This window comes from Lepidochelys kempii, chromosome 1 (genome assembly GCF_965140285.1).
Source record: "Lepidochelys kempii isolate rLepKem1 chromosome 1, rLepKem1.hap1, whole genome shotgun sequence".
In the NCBI taxonomy this organism is placed as follows: domain Eukaryota; kingdom Metazoa; phylum Chordata; order Testudines; family Cheloniidae; genus Lepidochelys; species Lepidochelys kempii.
The window spans coordinates 218,392,867-218,415,753 of NC_136380.1; the positions used below are offsets into that span (position 1 = coordinate 218,392,867).

The 22,887-nt window shown below is 46.3% G+C and overlaps 1 long non-coding RNA gene across 2 annotated transcripts in view; it reads left to right on the forward strand.

Moving 5' to 3' along the window:
- The first annotated feature begins 875 nt into the window (after window positions 1–875).
- The window catches only part of LOC140899029 (uncharacterized), a 31,401-nt gene continuing 9,389 nt past the window's right edge, over window positions 876–22,887 (forward strand). Inside the window, exons 1-2 of one of the 2 annotated variants that reach the window (XR_012155200.1) lie at window positions 876–2,238; window positions 2,397–2,612. This is a non-coding gene — a long non-coding RNA (uncharacterized LOC140899029). The remainder of the gene's footprint in view (window positions 2,239–2,396; window positions 2,613–22,887) is intronic. The other variant, XR_012155199.1, reaches the window with a different exon arrangement.

Here is a 22,887-nt window from a genome sequence, read left to right on the forward strand (position 1 = left end):
GCTGTAGCTCACGAAAGCTTATGCTCTAATAAATTTGTTAGTCTCTAAGGTGCCATAAGTACGCCTTTTCTTTTTGCGGATACAGACTAACACGGCTGCTACTCTGAAACCTGTCTAAGCCCTCTGAGTATTTCCTCTCAGATAACAGAAATTCCTCCACCCTGCAGAAATTTGTCTCCCTCTCTTCTTTATGGAGAGAACCACACACTTTACCGTGTTTGTTTACTTTCTCTCTCTCGCTTCTCATCCATATTGCTTTTTTTTCTGCACATAGAAGTACATCTCTCTAGCTCTCCACCTAGCTCTCTCATTCCCCCCCCCCCCCCGCTTCCCCCTGGCACGGATCCAGCTCTCCTGGAATGGCTCTTCTTGCGTTCCTTTGCCTTTTTGGTCCTCTGTCCTTCACAGATCCTTTCCATTCTCATTAAATTGTGTGTGTGCCTGCCTACGGCCCTGTGGATGTGCCATTTCGCAAATGAGAGTGCACATATTATGCCCGTGTAGCTGTGTGCATATGGCTATGTGTACTTATGATTGCACATGGAGATGACGGTGTGATTATCTATCTATCTAATTATCTATCTATCTGTGTGTGTGTTTGCATGTCAGCATGCAAGTATTAGTGTGTCTGTATTTATCCAAGTGTGAATTCATGTGCATTTGTATATCCCTGTATTTGCGTGTATGCACATTCATGTCTATAAGCCTGTATTTGCATATGTGTGTGTGTACATGTCTAGATGCCTCTATTTATCTCTTTGTAAGCCTGGTCATATGTCTGTGCTGGTCTTTATGTGTGCACATGTCTATATGTCCGTATTTGTCTTAATATGTGTCTACATGTCTGTACTGGTGTATGTGTGTGTGCATATCTAGATGCCTGTGTTTTGTGTGTGGGTGTGTGTATATCTACATGCCATGCATGTGTGCATGCATTTCTATATGTGTGTATCGGTATATGTGTGCACCTATGTCTCTATGTCTGTATTTGTGTGTGTACATATTTGTGTATGTCTGTGTTTTTCTGTCTGTGTGCATGTCCATTTGTATTGATATTTCTGTGTGGGGGCGTGTGTGTCTGTGTGTGTGTGCATGGATGCATGTCTACATGACTGTATTTGTCTATTTATGGCATGTTTATATTTTATTTTTATTTATTCGTTTATAGTAGCACCTGCTTTGTGTGAATGTTTTGAGGGTCTGGGTGTTTTCCTTTGTGTATCCGGTGTACAATTTGTCCAAGGACAGTGTTCTTATGAACAAAAAGTAAGGCAAAACAATACAAATACACAGAAGCTTTTGGTACTAGTAAAGTTATTTATATTTTGGTGCGTTCTTCCCTGGGCAGGAATGAGGTCACGGAAACCAGAAAGAGCACAGCAACTGGACGGGAGAGATAAGAGTTCAGCTGACCGTGATAGGTAGCTCAACAGTATTGACTAAAGCTTCACAAGAAATCTAGTTCCTTTTCAGCAACATGTGAGAGAGAATGAATACAAGTAAACTTTAATGTCACCATAGAGAATAAGGTAGGTCACAGGTACCCCTAGCTTGGCTTTTCCCATTTGGAGGCACTGTATGCATGGTATGCTATGGGCACTATTTCATTAAAACTGTAGCACAGACCTGCGTGGAGGCTGGGGAAGGTAAAGTGAAGCATAGAGAAAGTAAGTAGCTTTATCGTTGTCACATAAAACTTTAGGGACCAAAAGAGAAGCACTGACTCTGGAAATTACAGCCTTTCAGAGGAGGAGGCACTATAAAATGTGGTATATGCCATCATGAGTCAGCAATGCCCCTCTGCCATATACGTTCGCCAAACTGGACAGTCTCTATGCAAAAGAATAAATGGACACAAATCTGACATCAAGAAGTGTAACATTCAAAAACCAGTAGGAGAGCACTTCAGTCTCCCTGGACACTCAGTAACAGACCTAAAAGTGGCCATTCTTCAAGAAAAAAACTTCAAAAACAGACTCCAATGAGAAACGGCAGAACTGGAATTAATTTGCAAACTGGACACCATCAAATTAGGCCTGAATAAAGACTGGGACTGAATGGGTCACTACAAAAAGTAGTTTTCCTTCTGCTGATACTCACACCTTCTTGTCAACTGTTAGAAATGAGCGAGGACCACCTTGCATTGGCCTCCTTAGCACTACAAAAGTAATCAACTGTTAAGAATAGGCCACTTCCGCCTTAATTGAATTGGCCTCCTTAGCACTGACCCTCCACTTGGTAAGTCAACGCCCATCTTTTCATATATATACTGCTTACTATATTTTTCACTCCATGCATCTGATGAAGTGAATTTTAGCCCATGAAAGCTTATGCCCAAATAAATTTGTTAGTCTCTAAGGTGCCACAAGGACTCCTCATTGTTTTTGCTGTTACAGAATAACATGGCTACCACTCTGAAAACTATAAAAAGTGTAGAAGGAATACTAGCTCCATGGGGAGCTCCTGACTACTGCAGACCTACCATCTTCCAGCAAAGCATGCCATCAAGAATAGTACAGTCGTGTCAGCTATGAAGAGATCACATCTACTACAGTCCCAGCCTCCTACCGCAAAAGGCTCTGTAAGGAACAGGGAGGGATCACTGGCTACAGGTAATTAAAAACTATTCCAGTCCTAGCATCTCTCAGCAGGAGAAATGCTAGGAAATAGGCCTGGGGCACAATGCACAGGGAGCACCTAGCTTCTCCACACTTCTTGTCTCCCAGCAGAGTGCTGTAGGGAACAATACAGAAGCTCTCGCTGAGTGCAGCTCCCGCCATGCCAGGCCTGGCCCCTCCCAAAAGAAACTTCTGAACACAAAAGTGCAGGAACACTGGCTGCATTAGTGTCTCCCAGCAACCTCCAGTAAGAGTTGCTCTATGCAGCTCTGGCTGTTCAGAGCTCAAAGCTCCTGTCCCAGCAGGAGGTTCAGTTGGGAACAGTGCAGGAGAACTGGCTATGAGTTCGGAACCTCCTTCAGTAGCATAGATAGAGAGATATTTTAAAGGTTAAATTATTTTGAAGGTTTAAATTATTAAAGGTTTAAATAGAGAAGGAACAGGTTAAAGAATATTTAGATAAATTAGATGTATTCAAGTTAGCAGGATCTGATTAAATTCAATTTAGGGTATTTAAGGATCTAACTGAAGCAATCTCAGAACCTTAGTGATTAACTTTGAGAATAGAGGACACGTGAGGTCCTAGAGGACTGGAAAAGAGCAAACACAGTACCTATCTGTAGAAATGGGAACAAAGAGGATCTGGAGAATTACAGACAGCCTAACTTTGATACCTGAAAAAATTCTGGAATAAATCATTAAACAATGGATGTGTAACTACGTAGTGGATAATAGAGTGATAAGCAATACCCAACATGGATTAGTGAAGAACAAATTAGTGTAGCACAGCTACAGACTAGGGACCGAATGGCTAGGCAGCAGTTCTGCGGAAAAGGACCTAGGGGTGACAGTGGACGAGAAGCTGGATATGAGTCAGCAGTGTGCCCTTGTTGCCAAGAAGGCCAATGGCATTTTGGGATGTATAAGTAGGGGCATAGCGAGCAGATCGAGGGACGTGATCGTTCCCCTCTATTCGACATTGGTGAGGCCTCATCTGGAGTACTGTGTCCAGTTTTGGGCCCCACACTTCAAGAAGGATGTGGATAAATTGGAGAGAGTCCAGCGAAGGGCAACAAAAATGATTAGGGGACTGGAACACATGAGTTATGAGGAGAGGCTGAGGGAGCTGGGATTGTTTAGCCTGCAGAAGAGAAGAATGAGGGGGGATTTGATAGCTGCTTTCAACTACCTGAAAGGGGGTTCCAAAGAGGATGGCTCTAGACTGTTCTCAATGGTAGCAGATGACAGAACGAGGAGTAATGGTCTCAAGTTGCAGTGGGGGAGGTTTAGATTGGATATTAGGAAAAACTTTTTCACTAAGAGGGTGGTGAAACACTGGAATGCGTTACCTAGGGAGGTGGTAGAATCTCCTTCCTTAGAGGTTTTTAAGGTCAGGCTTGACAAAGCCCTGGCTGGGATGATTTAACTGGGAATTGGTCCTGCTTTGAGCAGGGGGTTGGACTAGATGACCTTCTGGGGTCCCTTCCAACCCTGATATTCTATGATTCTATGATTCTATGAAATTAAGCAAGACCAACCTAATTTCCTTCTTTGGCAGGGTTACTGGCCTAGTGGATAGGGGAAAGCTGTCGACATGATATATCTTGATTTCAGTAAGGTTTTTGACACAATTCCACATGACATTCTCATAAGTAAACTAGGAAATGTGGTCTAGATGAAATTACTCTATGATGGATGCAAAACCGTATTCAAAGAATAATTATCAATGGTTTGCTGTCAAACTGGGAAGGCGTATCTAATGATGTCCTGCAGGGGTCAGTCCTGGGTCTCCTACTCTTCAATATGTTAATTAATGTCTTGGATAATGGAGTGAAGAATACAGGCGAGTCTCATCTTATGCTGGGGTTACGTTCAGCAGTCAGCGCATAAAGCGAAATTGCGTATAGTCAAAATTACATTGAGTGTAATGGCGGGCGGAATCGCCCGCACTACAGGTACAGTATTTAAATTGTTATTTTTCTCTTTTTCTTTTTTTTTTTGCCAACCGCGCAAAGCTGAATTCACGCATGTTAAATGCGCGTAAGATGCGATGCACCTGTATACTTATAAAATCTGTGAATGACATCAAGCTGGGATGGGTAGTTAGCACTCTGGAGAACAGGATTAGAATCCAAAATGTCTTGACAAATTGGAGAGAGAAATTTGAAACTAGCAAGATGACATTCAATAAAGACAAGTGCATTTCACTTAGGAAGGAAAAGTCAAATTCAAAGCTACAAAATTGGGTAAAATTGGCTAGGTGCTAGCACTACTGAAAAGGACCTGGAGGTTATAGTGGATCACAAATTGAATATGAGTCAACAATGTGATGCAGCTTCAAAAAAGACTAATATCATTCTGGGGTGTATTAACAGCAGTGTTGTATGTAAGACCCGGAAGGTAATTGTCCTGCTGTATTCAGCACTGGTGAGGCCTCTGCTGGAGTACTGTATCCAATTCTGGGTGCCACACTTTATGAAAGATGTGGATAAATTGGAGAGAATCCAGAGGAGAACAACAAAAATCATAAAAAGGTTTAGAAAAGCTGACCTATAAGGAAAAGTTTTAAAAAACTGGATATGTATACTCCTGAGAAAAGAAAACTAACAGGGAATTTGACAGAAGTATTCAAATACGTTAAAAGCTATTACAAAAGGGATGGTGATCAATTTTTCTCCATGTCCACTGAAGGTAGGATAAGAAGTAATGGACTTAATCAGCAGCAAGGGAGATTTAAGTTAGATATTTGGAAAAAAAATTTAACAGTAAGGATAGTTAAGCACTGGAATAGGCTTTCAAGGGAGGTTGTGGAATCCCTGTCATTGGAGGTTTTTAAGAACAGGTTGGAAAAACAACTGTCAGGGATGGTCTGGGTTTACTTGCTCCGGCCTCAATGCAGGGAGCTGGACTAGATGAGCTCTTGAAGTCCCTTTCATCCCTACATTTCTATGATTCTGAATGTAAAGAAGCTCTGAAGCTGAATTCACAGAGATATTACAGGTGATGAACCAGTCTGGTGCAGACATGTTAAAACTGTGAACACACACAAGGTAGAGTTCTGGATTTGAATTTGAGCTGAGACCCTCACTTTCTGTGTGATCTTAATACAGATCTAAGTAAAGCATTTCACCTCTAGAACATCAGTTCCAATACAGCCCTAGGTCAGAGGGGAGTGGATAGCTCATGAGGTTTGGGGACTGGAATACAAAATCTTTTACCTCAGCGGCACCTTGTCCAATCCAACCCTGGACACCAGCAAGTGCAAATTAATTTCAATCTCAATTCCTTCATTAGATACTCAAATTCATTCCCATCCAATGGATGTTTGGTGGGCTCTCTCTAATAAGATGGGGGTGTCTCCATCAAGTTCTTAGTGGGACAGGTGTATATGTTGCAAAAACCACCATCACAAATGGGCATAGGTGACCATGTTGTTGTCACTCTCAGGAGAGAGGCCAAGGACTGACATGGTCCATGGAAATAGAGCTCCCCTTTTACCACTCCAGGGCAGATATGAGGTGGTGTATGTGGGTGAAGCTCTCACAACTGCTGTACCCATTTCTTTGCAGGAGGGAAGGTGCTTTGGCTGAGGACAGTGCCACTCCCCAGCTCAGTTCTGGTTTATTTTAACAGGTGGGAACCACCTGCACTTCTGCATGCACTTTGTTTGAGGGAGATTATAATCCTGTGCCAACTCTCCTGGGTAGGCCCTTATCTCTCTACAAACAAAGCAAGTGCAGGGGAACAGGGAGAAAGAAGCTGATCCCGGATGGGGAAAGTAGGGTACAGTTCCCCTTTCCCATGATACAGACAAGCAGGATGCTGCCCATTCCCTGATGCATGTTAAAATAAAGAAATGAAGGCGTAAGCTTGGGCTGAGCCGGGTTATATGACACAGTGGTTAAATGCTGGCAAATGCAGACCCGGTCCGCACTAGTGCTACCATTGGTGGAGCTGCATGCCTGTTAGCATGGCAACAGACGGAAGGAAAATTGCAGACAGAGATGGAAAGAACCACAGACGGTGTCCCACACAGTAGCGTAGTCAAGGATAAATCCGGATAAACAGGTTGCTCACTTCTCATTTGGGGAATATGATATTTGCCCCCTTCTGACCTAAGGAATAAAGCGTTTACTCACTGCTCTCTTGTGATAAGTGAATCCTGGCTGCACAACTACCACAACTGATGTGCGCATTATCTACCATCTGGTTACGCTCAGCAACAGATCTGTTGGGAAAACTGTGGCCTGTAAAAATCTGCAACGAGCCATCCCAAGCTACTGCCTGGTACTTTTGCTGACCGCTAAAAGCAGGTGACATTTATTTTTTTTACAGGTTTATGTCATTTTCTCCTATTTCATAGAAAATGAAGTGTCAGCTATCAAACAGTCTTTTGTTTTAGGGCAAGAAACAGAACGTTTCCTTGACAAGTTGGAGTTTGGTTTCTGAAGCTGAAGTTTACCCACGTCTTTTTTTACCCCTACCCCCGGTCTCACCCAGTTTGTCTGTGCAGCGCCTGCTGCTCCCGTACTTTTTGCTCGACGCGCCTTTCCCCGTCAGCCTGAGCATTTGTCCACACTAGGAGCAGCTTTCTGAAAAGTGCAGAGTCGCTAAATATGTTTTAAAACCCCCTGGGTAGGCAGCACAAGCTGTGGGTTTGCCATGTTTGCTGGGTCACGGTGACCCCTTGCAAGGTGCTTTGTGGTCACCCCCCCACGTGTTAAGGCAAGTGAAAGCTACAACTTGCCCTCTCCACACCATAGTTTTAAAACATTACCTATAAAATTGTTAAAAATCACCTCATGTAGACAAGTGCAGTCTTTCCCTACCCAACTCTCCTGTTCTCTGCTTCCCTTCTGTTCTCTAGCCTTCTTCTCTTCCCTCCGTCCCACCTTTCTCTCCACCTGATTTTCTCTGTCATTCCCTCTGTTCTCTCTCTCCCCAAAAGTCTCCCTCTACCTCTCTGTGCTCTTTTCACCTGCCTCTTTCTATATCTTCGTATCAGATACTGATTCTCTCTCCCCATCAGCCTCACTCTCCCTTCTCCTCCCCATCATTTTATCAGTATCTCTAGACCTAATCCCTCAAGCTTGCCCAGGAGCTGTGGAGGGAGGATGTCCCAAGGTTACAGAGGGGTTAAGAGGAGGGGGTTAAAGGGGAGAGAATGGGGTGCTGCCCTTAGTTGTCCTTTGGACTTGTTCTTCTCCTGATGGTGTGACAGTAGCTGGCAGGGGGAAATGGAGCTTTGAGGCTGTGTGCAAGCACACACATCCTCAGCAGCACAAGGACAGCATTCTTGCTGCAGCCCGCAGCAAGCTGCAGCCCTGGGGGAGGGGAAGCATGCGAGGTAAAGGAAACTCAGAACAAGGCAGAGAGATTTAGTGCCACACGTGGATCTCAGAGGAGGATGGAGATTTGAGTGGAATCGATGTGGTGAATTATCGCTTCTTATTAAATGACAAAAAGAATGTGCAACTCATTCTGCTTCATTGCTTCCATTTGCCATCTCTCTGCTAAGGCACCTCAATCCTGCCCTGCAATACACCCTGCTAGTCCTATCTTGGGTGTCCTCAAAGCTCTGCAGATGCCCCTGAGTCATGACCAGAAGTCCGTCCCCGCTGATATTCCACTTCTGCCCTCAATCCCCCTCCCAAGCTGTACCAATGCTTCTTCCATCCTCCCCTGCAGCCCCCTGATATTCTATTTCCACAGCTCTGCCAATGCCCCTCACTCCTGCCATGTAGCCCCCTGCTATTACAATCCTGGGCTCCCCACACCGAGAGTACTAAAGTATCAGTCATTTCAACAAGGTCAATTAGAGAGACCTTGCTGAGGAAGTGACAGGGGAGCCAGTCCTTGTGCAGCGAAGAAGCTGTGGCGAGGGAGACCAGACAACAAAATGAGATTTTGCAATGATAACAACATAGTCAAGAGCAGGAGGGGGAAGGAGAATGAAATTGGTAAGACTGGAACATCCTTTCCCAACCACAAGGACCAGATGTCCCGTTGGGGTGGAGGTGGGGAGGTAATTTTTGTCAGCCCTTCTGTCAAAAACAAAATAGTAAAATGTAGGGAATAAAAATGGAGGAGATGCAGAAACCCGCTCTTTCTGCCCCCCAGCACAAGTGATTAAGGAAGCTGGAAAGACAGATGTAAGGGGGCTGGCTAAAGGAGTTAAATCTGTACAGCGTGGCTAAGTGACAAGTGGGGCAGACAGGATAACTGCAGCCAGGTCTCCCAGCTGCAAAGCAGGGAACATAGCAGCTCTGAGAGCCTTAACTCAAGCCAGGGCTTCAGGGGCTGATAAGAATATGGAGGGTGGGAGGAAGTAAAACTGTTTGTGGAGCCCCAGGATTTACTGTTTGACTTCCCCCCATCACACTTTTATGCTCCCTCCCCCATTACTACAGCATCTGAGCACCTCACAATCTTTAATATATGTTGCCTCACAACACCCCTGTTAACTAGAGCAGGGCTATTATCCCCATTGTACAAATAAGTAACTGAGGCCCAGAGAGGCTAAGTGATTTGCCCAATGACACACAGGAAAACTGAGGTAGAGCACTGAATTGAACCCAGGTTTCCCCAAGTCACAGGCTTGCACTGTAACCATTGGACCATCCTTTCTCTCTTTCTGCTGTTCACCTGCTCTCTTTGCAGATCTCCCTCACTTGAGCAGGCAGTGACTGGGAGGGAGACGCTGGAAACAAAGGGAGAGAGACTGAAGGGAAAAAAGAATGAGGGAAGGAGAAACATACAAAGAGGCAGGGACAGAAAGAACAGCAAGAGTAAATGAAATAGAAAAAAGGGGAGACAAGTTAAGAGATGCTGAAAAAGAAGAAATGAACAAGGGAGAGAGCAAAGAAAGATGTGTGGGAAAGAAAGAATGAAAAAGAGATGGAGAAAAATAAGATCAGTACTGAAGAGATAGAAAAGAAGAGAGAGAAGGAGAGCTGATGTAGAAACGCCCCTGTTGCAATTGATGAGATCTGCCCCACTTCCTGGAAGTGGCTTGTGGGTTCTCTCTTCTCCCTCAACAAGAGTTGCTCAAGAGTGTTAGCTGGAACCTTGAGAAGGATGCTCAAGCAGCCACTGAAGGAAGTGAAGCAGTGCTTCAAGGAGGGGGAGAAGAATGTGTACTCTCTGGTCTTTTTTATCTCTAACTTCTGTGACGTTTATTTACAAACCTTCAGAAAGTCTCTGTTACCAGTCCCAAAACTCCTCTGAAGAACATTGGGAAGTATCACTTGGGTGTATAACACCAAAAGATTCCCTGATGTTCTCTGCATGTTTTCTGTCCAGAATATCAGGTCCACAACAGACAATGTCTGCAACCACCCTCAGATATAGGATCCACAGCCTATGCCATGCCAAGAGGACAAGTTTCATTGGGCATTTGAGCACATTAATCATGCAGAGGTTCTTCATGGGACAGACAAGTGGCTTCTACAGATATTTAGACATATCCTGATGGACACCTGCTTCAATCTCTCAGAAGAGTCATTCTGTCAGGATGACCAGACATGAAGAATCATAGAAGTGTAGGACTGGAAGGGATCTCGAGAGGCCATCTAGTCTAGTCCCCTGCACTCAGGGTGGGACTACATAATAACTAGACCATTCCTGGCAGCTGTTTGTCTAACCAGTTCTTTAAAACCCCCTTTCATCTAGTCCTGTCCCCTGCACGCAAGGCAGGACTACCCAACCTATTCTTAAAAACCTTTGCAAATAGATTGCTTGATTATTTGCTCCATTATCTTTCTGTGTATTGAAGTTAAGCTGACTGGTCTGTAATTCTTTGGGTTGTCCTTATTCCCTTTTTATAGATCGGCACTATATTTGCCCTCTTCCAGTCCTCTGAAATCTTTCCCATCTTCCATGACTTTTCAAAGATAGTCACTAATGGCTCAGATATCTCCTCAGTGAGCTCCTTGAGTATTCTAGGATGTATTTCATCAGGTCCTGCTGACTTGAAGACGTCTAATTTGTCTAAGTAATTTTTAACTTGTTCTCTCCCTATGTTAGCCTCAGATTCTACCTCATTTTCACGGGCATTCACTACGTTAGACGTCCAGTTGCTGCTCAACTTTTTGGTGAAAACTGAAACAAAAAAAGTCCTTTAACATGTCTGCCATTTCTACATTCTCTGTTATTGTTTTCCCCCCTCACTGAGTACCTACCCTGTCCTTGGTCTTCCTCTTGCTTCTAATGTAATTTTAGAATGTTTTCTTGTTACTCTTTATGTCTCCAGCTAGCTTTTTCTCTTTTTGTGCCTTGGTCTTTTGAATTTTGTCCCTACATACTTGTGTTGTTTGTTTATATTAATCCTTTGTAATTTGACCTAGTTTCCACTTTTTGTTGGACTCTTTTTTTCAATTTCAGATCATTGAAGATCTCCTGGTTAAGCCAGGGTGGTCAGTTGCCAGACTGCCTCTCTATCCTACGCAGTGGGATAGTGCCTTCCTTAACAATGTCTCTTTGAAAAACTGCAAGCTCTCTTGAACTGTTTTTCCCCTTAGATTTGCTTCCCAGGGGATCTTACCTACCAACTCCATCAGTTTGCTAAAGTCTGACTTCTTGAAATCCATTATCTTTATTCTGGTGTTTTCCCTCCTACCATTCCTTAGAATCATGAACTTTATCATTTCATGATCACTTTCACCACTCAAACAGTTCCTCCCTATTTGTCAAAATCAAATCCAAAACAGCCTCTTCCCTAGTTGCTTTCTCCACCTCTGAAATATAAAATTGTCTCCAATGCATTCCAGAACTTGTTGGATAATCTGTGTGCTGCTGTATTATTTTCCCAACAGATGTCTGGGTAGTTGAAGTCCCCCATCACCACCAAGTCCTGTGCTTTGGATGATTTTGTTAGTTGTTTTTTTTTTTAAATAAAGCCTCACCCACCTCTTCTTCCTGGTTAGGTGGTCTGTAGTAGACCTCTACCATGACATCACCCTTTTTTTTACCCCTTTTATCCTTACCCAGAGACTTTCAACAAGTCTGTCTCCTATTTTCATCTCAACCTCAGTCCAAGTGTACACATATTTGATATACAAGGCAACACCTCCTCCCTTTTTTGGTGTAATGTCCTGGGGAAGGTTCTGTAATGGGTTGGACACCCTAGGATGTCACCTGGTATGCTGAGACGCCACTGAGTCAGACTATTCTACCAGCCTGGGTCCAACCTATCACAGTTGTGTAGTCGAGCAGGATCCTATGCACAGCTTATTGCCCTGAAACCAGGGCCATTCCTAGCTATTCTGGGGCCCTATGCAGTGCCCCCGTGGGGATGGAGGGACCGAGGCCTCTGTGGGGTGGGGAGCAGGGGGGGGCTGGCCCCAGGCTTCTGTGGGAGGGGGAGGGGAGGCAGGCCTCCACTTTGAGAGGGAGAGAGCTGGCTTGGGGGGCAGGAGGGGGAACCACCCTCCAGCACTCACTGGTGGCCCAGCTGTGGCCAGGTGGCTGCGCTTCCCGCCGCCAGTGAGGGCAGGCCCGACCCTGCTGCAGAGCTCAGAGGAGTGGAGGTGGGGAAGAGGCAGGGCGGGGGCAGAGCAGGGGCGGGGGCCCAGGGGAAGAGCCGGAGCAGGGACTGCATCAGCACGCAGCATGCAGCTGTGCCCGGAACCTACGCAGCTGCGTACTTTGCGTATGGGTAAGGACGGCCCTGCCTGAAACACCGGTGATGATTTTAAGAGAGTTTTAAGTGTGGTGGCTAGAGAACAGACAAGGTGGTTACTGGTTTGTTATTTTCTGTTTATTTTGGGAAAGAGAAGTAGGGACAGAAAAGGAGGAAAACGAGTGAAAGTGAAGTTATCAAAAAGTTGGAGCTGCACAGGATGCAAGCAGAAGAAAAGGAAAGGATGAACAAGAGATAGATCTGTCACAAGGGGTGGGGATGGGTGGAACCAGCTCCTGTCCTGTGGCTGTTCCCTCAGGAGGGGAACGTTTTGGCTGAAAGTAGAGAGACTGTTCACGTTGCTGGCTGTCAGGAAGTTGCAGTTAAGCAAGGGATAGATCCTGCTCTAGGATGCATCGGGAAATGTGTCCTAGAGGAAGGGAAGCCTTAGAGGGGGAAGGTGGGATCCAAGAAAGTGCTGCAGGGTACAGGGTGAGGATTCCAAGGGCTCTGTGACTGGAAGCCAACCCAATTCAAAGACAGAGGAGGGTATAGGGCTGGCCAGTGAAGGGTCTGTCATGGCTGGTAGCTGTGAGCTCACAGCTGGACAGATTGCCCTCCAGGGACCACAGGGGTGTGTGCCCTGGCAGGGGGACCAGACAAAGAGGTTAAGAAGGAATGTGGGGGACTACAGGAGTGTTTCCCCACTCATTACAGGGAAGGGTTTGCCCAGGAGAAATTTGCTGGATCTGCATCTGTAATACCAGGCACCTCACCTGTGGCTCAGGTTTTAAGAAAGAACCGTGTAACTGACCTTCCTGAAGGGAGCAGCCATACAGCTGAGCTTTTGGGAACAGCGAGAAGGGTGATCAAGGGTACCCCAATCCAGGCCCCACTTTTTCAAAATGTTTTACTTGCTGTACTTGTGAAAACTAACTCTGTCTCTTGGAGGCAGCGGCAGTAGCAGCGGGGTTGGCGGGGAGTGTTTCTTCCAAGCATTTTCGTGTCTGTGAACATGCTAATAATCCACCTGATGAAGGGGCAGAGACAGCCAATTCCTGGGCAAGTAAACCCCTCATAGAATATTAGGGTTGGAAGGGACCTCAGGAGGTCATCTAGTCCCACCCCCTGCTCAAAGCAGGACCAATCCCTAACTAAATCATCCCAGCCAGGGCTTTGTCAAGCCAGACCTTAAAAACCACCAAGGATGGAGATTCCACCACCTCCCTAAATAACCCATACCAGTGCTTCACCACCCTCCTAGTGAAATACTGTTTCCTAATATCCAATCTAGACCTCCCCCACTGCAACTTGAGACCATTACTCCTTGTTCTGTCATCTGCCACCACTGAGAACAGCCCAGCTCCATCCTCTTTGGAAACCTCCTTCAGGTAGTTGAAGGCTGCTATCAAATCCCCCGTCATTCTTCTCTTCTGCAGACTAAACAAGCCCAGTTCCCTCAGCCTCTCCTCGTAGTCATGTGTCCCAGGCCCCTGATCATTTTCGTTGTCCTCTGCTGGACTCTCTCCAATCTGTCCACATCCTTTCTGTAGTGGGGACCCCAAAACTGGACAAAATGCTCCGGATGTGGCCTCACCAGTGCCAAATAGAGGGGAATAATCACTTCTCTCCATCTGCTGTCAGTCCTCCTTCTAATGCAGCCCAATATGCCGTTAGCCTTCTTGGCAACAAGGGCACACTGCTGACTCATATCCAGCTTCTCATCCACTGTAATCCCCAGGTCCTTTTCTGCAGAACTGCTGCTTAGCCAGTCAGTCCCCACCCTGTAGCAGTGCATGAGTTTCTTATGTCCTAAGTGCAGGACTCTGCGCTTGTCCTTGTTGAACCTCATCAGATTTTTTTTGGCCCAATCCTCCAATTTGTCTGGGTCTCTCTGGACCCTATCCCTACCATCCAGCATATCTACCTGTCCCCCCAGCTTAGTGTCATCTGCGAACTTGCTGAGGGTACAATCCATCCCATCATCCAGATCATTAATAAAGATGTTGAACAAAACTGGCCCAAGGACCGACCCCTGGGGTACACCGCTTGATACTGGCTGCCAACTAGACATGGAGCCGTTGATCACTACCCATTGAGCCCAGTGATCTAGCCAGCTTTCTAACCACATTATACTCCATCATCCAATCCATACTTTTTTAACTTGCTGGCAAGAATACTGTGGGAGACCGTATCAAAAGCTTTCTAAAGTCAAGATATATCACGTCCACCGCTTTCCCCATATCCACAGAGCCAGCTATCTCATCATAGAAGGCAATTGGGTTGCTCATGTATGACTTGCCCTTGGTGAATCCATGTTGACTGTTCCTGATCACCTTCCTCTCCTCCAAGAGCTTCAAAATGGTTTCCTTGAGGACCTGCTCCATGATTTTTCCAGGGATTGAGGTGAGGCTGTAGTTCCCTGGGTTCTCCTTCTTCCCTTTTTTAAAGATGGGCTCTATATTTGCCTTTTTGCAGTCATCCGGGACCTCTCCCAATCACCATGAGTTTTCAAAGATAATGACCAATGGCCCTCCCCACAACTAAATATCAGGCACTGAGGGCTTGTCTACACTGAAAAAACACCCCCCTGAGCGAAGCAAGTTTCAGCGCTGTAAAGTATGAACTTTACATGTCCCTTGGCCCGCGCTGCTTCCAGCAGCTCCTATTGGCCTGGAGCAGCGAACCGCGGCCACTGGGAGCCGCAATCGGCCGAACCTACGGACGCGGCAGGTAAACAAACCGGCCCGGCCCGCCAGGGGCTTTCCCTGCACAAGCAGCAGAACAAGTTTGGGAACCACTGGTTTAGACAGAAGGCGTGGTATGATAATCATACTTGGAAGCACCTCTCTGTCATGAATTTGCTGGTAACTTTATGTCTCTTACTACACACTCTGTGGGTTAAGATAAAGAATTTGATACTGGTGGTAAATACTTTGAAAATGTGTGACGTATGATTTTTGGAAAAATCTTTGGTACAGACTGGGAGTAGTAACAAGAAGGTCCTATGAGCATACCACCTGTCAGCTAGTACCTGTAAACAGGCTAAGAGCTTGGCACAGCAGAGAAAGCGTAACCAATCTAAACTGCTGTGTGGAAGGGGAAACTGAGGCACACCACCTCATAGCATTGGTGGCTAAATGCCAAGACACCTACACGTTAAAGGACATTGACATCTGCATTATGTACACAATGCTACACATCACAATGTTTTCTGGCAACCTGGGAACAGAAATCCAGAACTTTGCAAAAACACCTATGAATGGCATTACAGTGTTTGGTAACACTTGGAGGTTGTATAACCAAAGCCAAAAAGGGATTTTAGGCATACATTGATCAGTGACCAACCCTCTGGCAGTAATCTCAGAGGGGAGATGTGACATGGCATTCCATATTCTTTATGAAAATATGTTTATGCTATGAATATGACATAACTGAGATATACTGTGTGCAAGATGGTGTATGTGAGAAAGAACCTTCATTGGAAAGGTTATGATTTACTGAATATGATTATCCTATGTGTATGCATGTATCATTTCTGTATCTGAAATTAGGAATATTGACTATGTTTTTGTATTTCAACAATGTTACTTTGGGTGACACCCCCTGCCAACACTTCAGTGTAATAAGGCTGCCCATGGGAGCCAGCTGAGGTCACTCAATTAGGGTGAACTGCAAACAGAACGGGGCAGACACACCCCAAACACTGGTGGATATTCCAGTACTTAGATTTGCCAAGCCAGCACAAAACAACTTCTGTATTACCTCACTGGTTACTCAGAAGTCCAAACAATGTAGTTCCCTTAAAGTGCCCAGCCTCAGGCCTCCATCCAGGCACACATGTCAAACGTATGATGATAAATTCTGAAAATCTTATTTCATCATATAAAAGAAAAGGTTCTCCTGACCCCAAAGGACCAAGCCCCAGACCCAGGTAAAATAATAACTTAGATCTTACCCCAAATACACGCTTACAATCAATTCTTATTAACTAAACTAAAATGTATTAAAAAAAGAAAAGAGAGAGTGTGTTGGTTAAAAGATCAATATCCAGACAGACTTGAATTCAATTCTTGAGGTCCAGATCCATAGCAGAGATGAGCTTGTAGTTGCCAAAAGTCCTTTTAGAAATAGTCCAGAGGTTATAGTCCAATGTCCATATTCAGGGTGACTCCAGTCAATGACTGGGGATCTCAATTCTTGTGGCTTAGGGTTTCCCCTTCTTCAAACCCAAAGCAGATCTGAGATGAAGAAGGATCGTGTCCCAGGGTTTTTATACATTTGCAGCAGCTTTTGCCTGAGAAAACAACAGGCTTAACTTTACTTCTCCCAAACATCATGGCAATTAGCACAGGATAATTTATCCATTAAATAGTTCAGCTGCAGGTTACCACAACCTTCAAAGAGACATATAGACAATAATACTGTTTCACTCAAGTGTCTTCCTAAATACTAATACTCCTTTTTTTTTTAATCTTTGACTCAAAGCTATAGCCATAGACAAGACTTGTTTGCTCACATCACAAGACCTGAGCAAACAGCTACTCTTCTATCTCTAACAATGCAGGCTGCATTTCAAAGCTCTATTCATTTACATCTCTTCCTAACAAGTCTTTAAAGTTCGGCCATGGGTCAGGTTAGTTTGGGAGTTAATTAACTCTTTCTGGCCCTGTGTCCCCTTCCAATGAGATATTATATTACACTCATAACGTCACATTCAGGGTACAACAATGAAAAAGCTGGACAGTGCTGATGGCCCATCAGCAAGAGACAGTGGACTGTAAAAGAGCTTAGTCTTCCTGTGAATGCGTGGGTCAGCCTGTGAAGAATGGCTACAGGAGCCCTACAGAGGCATGTGACCATGTCACCTGATACTGGAACCCATCTTGAATTCTGTACTTTTCCATGAGAAGCTTACATGTAACCAGTTTCTTTAGTGTATTAAGCTTAGTTTGTGTGCTCTTTTTAATTTTCTTAGAAATCTGCCTTGTTCTGTCTGCTACCTCCTTAACTACTTAAAATACACTTGTAATAGTTAATAAATTTATTTCTGGTTTATAATATAACCCAGTTTATGTGATTTCTAATCAGGGGGCAAGAAGTTGTGCATACCCTCTTCCACACTGAAGGAAGAGTCAAATTTCATAATTTTTGTACTCCAAGGGAGGATGAACATCTGGGTGCTGTGGCAAGCCCTTTAAGCTGAGCCTTTCAAGAGCGGACCTCTGTCTCTCTGTGCAGCTGGGTATGGCCCTGCCTGTGTGCTTGGATGGAAAAGGCTGGGGAGCCTAACCTAGCAAGACCAGATGAAAGGGGGCCCATGCTGGCAGAATAGTCTGACTCAGTGGTGTCCCAGCACATCAGGTGACATCCCAGGGGGTGAAACCCATCACAGGTTCCCTTCAGCTTCCTGGAAAAAAACTTGGGAACAAAGAAAGGAGCAGCTCACAGAATCTATCCCATATCTTACACTGCAGATCCTGCACTCATTTATGGAGTCTTTGAAGAAGAGGTGTATAGTGAGGTAGTCTGGTTCCCCGCCGCCCCAGAGAGAGACAAGTCATAGAATCATAGAATCATAGAATATCAGGGTTGGAAGGGACCTCAGGAGGTCATCTAGTCCAACCCCCTGCTCAAAAGCAGGACCCATCCCCAATTAAATCATCCCAGCCAGGGCTTGGTCAAGCCTGACCTTAAAAACTTCTAAGGAAGGAGATTCCACCACCTCCCTAGGCAACGCATTCCAGTGTTTCACCACCCTCCTAGTGAAAAAGTTTTTCCTAATATCCAACCTAAACCTCCCCCACTGCAACTTGAGACCATTACTCCTTGTCCTGTCCTCTTCCACCACTGAGAATAGTCTAGAACCATCCTCTCTGGAACCACCTCTCAGGTAGTTGAAAGCAGCTATCAAATCCCCCCTCATTCTTCTCTTCCGCAGACTAAACAATCCCTCTGGACACCAGCATGGGCGGAGCCAGGGAGCTCTAAGCCCGCCCCCCAGAGGGTCAGGCATTGCCCCAGAAGTATAAAGGCCCAACCTCAGGGCTCACTGGGAGAGCAGCCACTGGGGAGGCCAGATGCCTCCAGCCTAGCTCATGATTGGGAAACCCCAGTGGCCTGTGGAAAACCTGAGGACTGGCCCAGCCTGCCCTGTGCTAGCTATCCCGAGGACCCCATGGTGCTGGACCCCTCTGAGGACACCACCCTGACCCAGGTACCTCAAGAGGGGGAGTCTGAAAGTAGCCTGGTGGCAGCTGACCCTAATCTGGCTGCAGCACTCCCAGAGCCCATGTCAGTGTGTTGCGACCAGTATCCCCACTGACTCCGCAGCGGGTCTTCTGCTACTCCTAGGGCCCCGGGCTGGGACTCAGTGGAGTGGGAGGGCCTGCGTCCCCCTGCCACCCAACCCTCAGGTGGCAGCCTCCCCCTCTGCCAGGCCCTTTGGAACCTACTGTTACAGCTCAGCCCCTGCCTGTGCGCCTGACTCACCATTGCCCTGCCCTGACCTAGGGCCTGGGCTTACTGTGTTATTTCTACCTTCACAAAGGCCACAGAGGATGACTCCTGCAGCTGGACTAATTCCCCGCAAGACCTATTTATTCCCCAATTTAGTGAGGCAGTGTGGTTCCCTGCTGCCCCAGAGAAAGATGAGCCCTGGCTAACCTTGCTACACAGTACCACTGGACTTTCATGAATAGTGGACATTGAGAGAAGAGCTGATCGTGCAAAATAGTTCTCTATGTAAGCGGGGGAATAGTCCTGCTCTTGTGGGGAACTTTCCTGGCTTCTGCACTACCCCGGTGAAGTGGGCTAGCGAAAGGATCTGAGTCCTCGCTCCCACTTCCTTTACCCAGTGGCCTCCCTGACCCTTGAGGGCTCCCCTTCCACTCTCCTGTCTGGCAGAGTCCTCGTAACCCCAACAAGGCTGGGCCCAGGATTCCTGGGGGGCTTGACCCCCAACCCTGCTGTGGTCACCTAGGACAGGGGCTAGGGTGTCCCCACTCCAAGGTACTTTCTCTGCTCTGAGCACCTCTCTGACCATTACACACAAGTTAAAGCAAATGCAAGTTATTTAATCAACAATTTTCTTTAAAAAGAATAAGGAAAAATGGGAAAAGTGAAAGGAAACACATCAACCTGCTCTGTGGCAAGGAACATCACAAACAGTGTCTCTGGAATGTCAGGACAGTTCAGTCTGTTCCTTGTAAGTCCCAGGCCTTCTTCTCAGGCCCTGGTTGTGCTGCAAGGATGCTGTGGGTTGGACTCTTGCTCTGGTGGTGGCCACACACTCTCAGGCTCTAAGTGATAGGACCCTTCTTCCTAGTGTCGCCCCCGCCCTGTCAGGGTTATGATCCAAGCATGGCCTGCAGAGCCTCTTGGCTGAGGCGTCTCCCTGTGCTGGGCCCGCTGCCCAGGGTCCCCCTCACTCTCCCCAGCTGCTCACTGCACCCAGCTCCGGACTGCTCCAGCTCCACCACTCAGTCTCAGCGCTACTGCTGCCTCCAGCTCCCTGGGCTGCTTCTTTGGCCCCTCTGCCTCTGCCTCCTGCAGCTCTGCTCCCAGGACAGGTCTGCTCTGCACGCTGCTTCTGTGACTCTGCTCCCAGCACTGACCTGCTTCCTGGGCTGCTCCTCTGGCTCTGGTTGCTGCAGCTCTGCTCCCAGGGCAAGTCTGCTCTCTCTGGGCTGTGCCTCTGGCTTTGGGGCTGCAGCTCTCCTCCCAGGACAGGGTCCGCTCTCTCTGGATCTGGCACAGCTCAGTTTGGGCCCCTGCTTTCTCCTTAGCTCGGCCCCACTCTGTCTGACCCAGGCAAATCCAGCTCACACAGAGGATGGGACCTCCCTGGCCTCCTGACTCTCTGATTAGCCTGCCCACCCTGTCATTCAGGCTGACCTGGAGCATTGGCCTCTCCCCAGTGTACCTGGGGGCTGTCAGTCTCAGGGTCCTGATTCCCCATCGACCCTTCCCCCTTTTAGTACTGGGAGCTAGCCAACCAAAACACCCCCACTGAATGTTAGTAAGGGGGTAACAGTCCCCTTACATTTGTAAAGGCAATCGAATCATAATTCTTAAAGCTGTGTGTCCTGAAATGCTAAACCCCGTGCACTTTGGTCACACAGCTCCTGAAGCCTGCCTACCATGCAAGGGCCTGAGAAGTGCTGTATTTGCCTAGCAAGAGCAGCAAAGCCAAAGACTTCATAAATGAGTGCCGGATCTGCAATGTAAGATCTGGGATAGATTCTCTGAGGCAGCTGCTCCTTTATTTGTTCCCAAGTTTTTTTGTTTTTTTTTTTCTGGGAAGCTGAAGTGGAACCTTCCCCAGGACATTACACCAACCAACACAAGGAACCATTCTTGACATATCTCATAGACCTTGGAGCAAGCTAGACATGGATTATTGATAGCATTACAGTAGCTCCTAGAGCCCGCAGCTGAGATCAGAATCACATCGTAATAACAACTGTATACACACATAGTAAGAAACTTGCCCTGAAAAGCTTGCAACCTAAATGGACAAGGGAAAGGAATTATAATTATATCTGTTTTGCTGAAGTGGACCTGAGGCCAATAGAGATTAAGTGGTTTGCCTGGGGTCACAGAGGAAGTCTGTTGTAAAGCTAGGAATTGATTCCAATGCTCCTGAGTGCTAGACCATGGCATCCCCACAAGCTATTTTTAATCCTCCTTTGCACAATGAACAGTCAGCCTTGTCACAGTGACTAATATTGTAGTTACTGGGAAATAGATCTATTTCCATATATCATAGATCTATTATATCACATAATTTTAATGTGGCTCACACTCTGTCTAGGCCCCAAGTTCCCATACTTGTATCAATAGCAGCCTCTAACATTGAATGTTTCAAAGCATAAATGGTTGGAAGCCCAGAAAGTGTAGTTTCAGATAACGGACCTCAGCTTGCATGTCAGGGATTTGCAGGTTGCAATATTAGTGGAATATGAACGTGTCATACCCTGCCCACTCTACAGCCAGTATATGGGCACAGCAGAAGCAAGAAATAACTATAAAAAGCATACTGCACATTTGTGCCTAGGTTTTTTTTTTTATGGTGTTTAGGTGGCTGGGGCCCACTAACATAACAATCAGACTATTTAGATAGATGGGAAGGAAACCGATGGAAAGGCTGACTGGGCTGGAGACATTCACCAGATAAAGATAGGCATAGCACAATGGAGACTGCTGCCCACAACATAACTACTGTTATGAACAGGCTAGTGTGTGTATTACTGTTTTCTACTGTATGGAATCAGAACTGTTCAACTGTGTGTCATAGCCCCTATACTGTTGTTGATGGGCAACAACAAGGAGTAATAAATTGAAACTGGGGAGGGGAATGGAGAGGAACAGATATCGGAAATGTATCCTACTGGTGAGGATCTACTAGACTGTGGCCTAGTCTCCCTTTTTGACAATTAGAACTAGACAAAGCTCTGGAAAATGGATTGTTGGGAAGGAAAAATCCTGCCTTGATCCCAGGGGAGGAGTGAATGAAGATGTGATCAAATGCTCTAGATCTTTTCTGTCCCTAATCTTTTCTGTCTTTTCTGTGCTCGCTGGCCCCACTTCAAAAACTGTTAAACACTTGCCCAAGGATAGGGTCATCTGAGTCCAATAATCCTTAGTAGGTCAGCAGCCTCATCCTTCCAGATGCCTAGCAGCCTGTGCTACACCAGCATTGAACTCCACTTGCTCCAGTGTGACATCAGCTTTTAACACTGTCAGGGAGGGAGAAGGGGCACCTTTGATCCCTTCTTTTTTTTCCCCCTAGTTTAGAAAGCTACCAAGATGCACACACATTTCCACACAGAAGTAAGTAGCAGATACCCCAGTCCCTTGGCAGAAACCTGTGTTCATGTTCCCTGGGAGCCATCAGACCTCCCTCCCGCCTCTCCAAGTCCATCCTTTTCCTTTACATCATATGACCAGCTGATGTGAAGTCTCTTCCAGCCCGTGCTGAGTTTAGGTGTGAGAGGCCAAGGGATCCCAGCCAGGGTAACTTTATACAGACAGAAACCAAAGGTCTGTTGGGGACACCTTCCCATCATACACATGACTGGGTATAGGGTCAGCTTCTAGGAAGGGGAGCATGAGGCTGGTATAGACTGCAGGGGAAATCTTTTGAAGCCAAAAGAGGAAAGCCAAAGTTAAGGAGGGATGGGAGGGTAGAGGAGATAAATGCACCCCTATTCCTCTCTCTGGTTCTCCTACAACTCTCCCTGATAAATATCCTATCCCCCAGCCGTATCTGATTGCCCCCCCATCTCACACTAGTGTTCACCTGGCCTCCTCTGATGCATTCCCCCTAATACCCTTTCTCTCATGCTCTCCTGATCTGCTCACTCCAGGCACTTTTGACCCCTTCCCAATCTGGATTGATTCTCCAGCAAGGCTGTTCCCCTGAGCCCTTCTCTGGTGCATTCCTTCTCTACATGCTTTCTCATACCTCTCTCTGTCTGATGTACTCCATTCCATGGTGCACCCAAGATATTCTCCTTCATCCCTCTGTAATGGAACACTGCCCCCCACCACCACTGATGCACACAGAAATCCTCATCCTCAGCCCCCCCCCCCTTGACATTCTCTTCAGCTGTTATATTAATTACCTTTGATATAAAATTCCCCCCC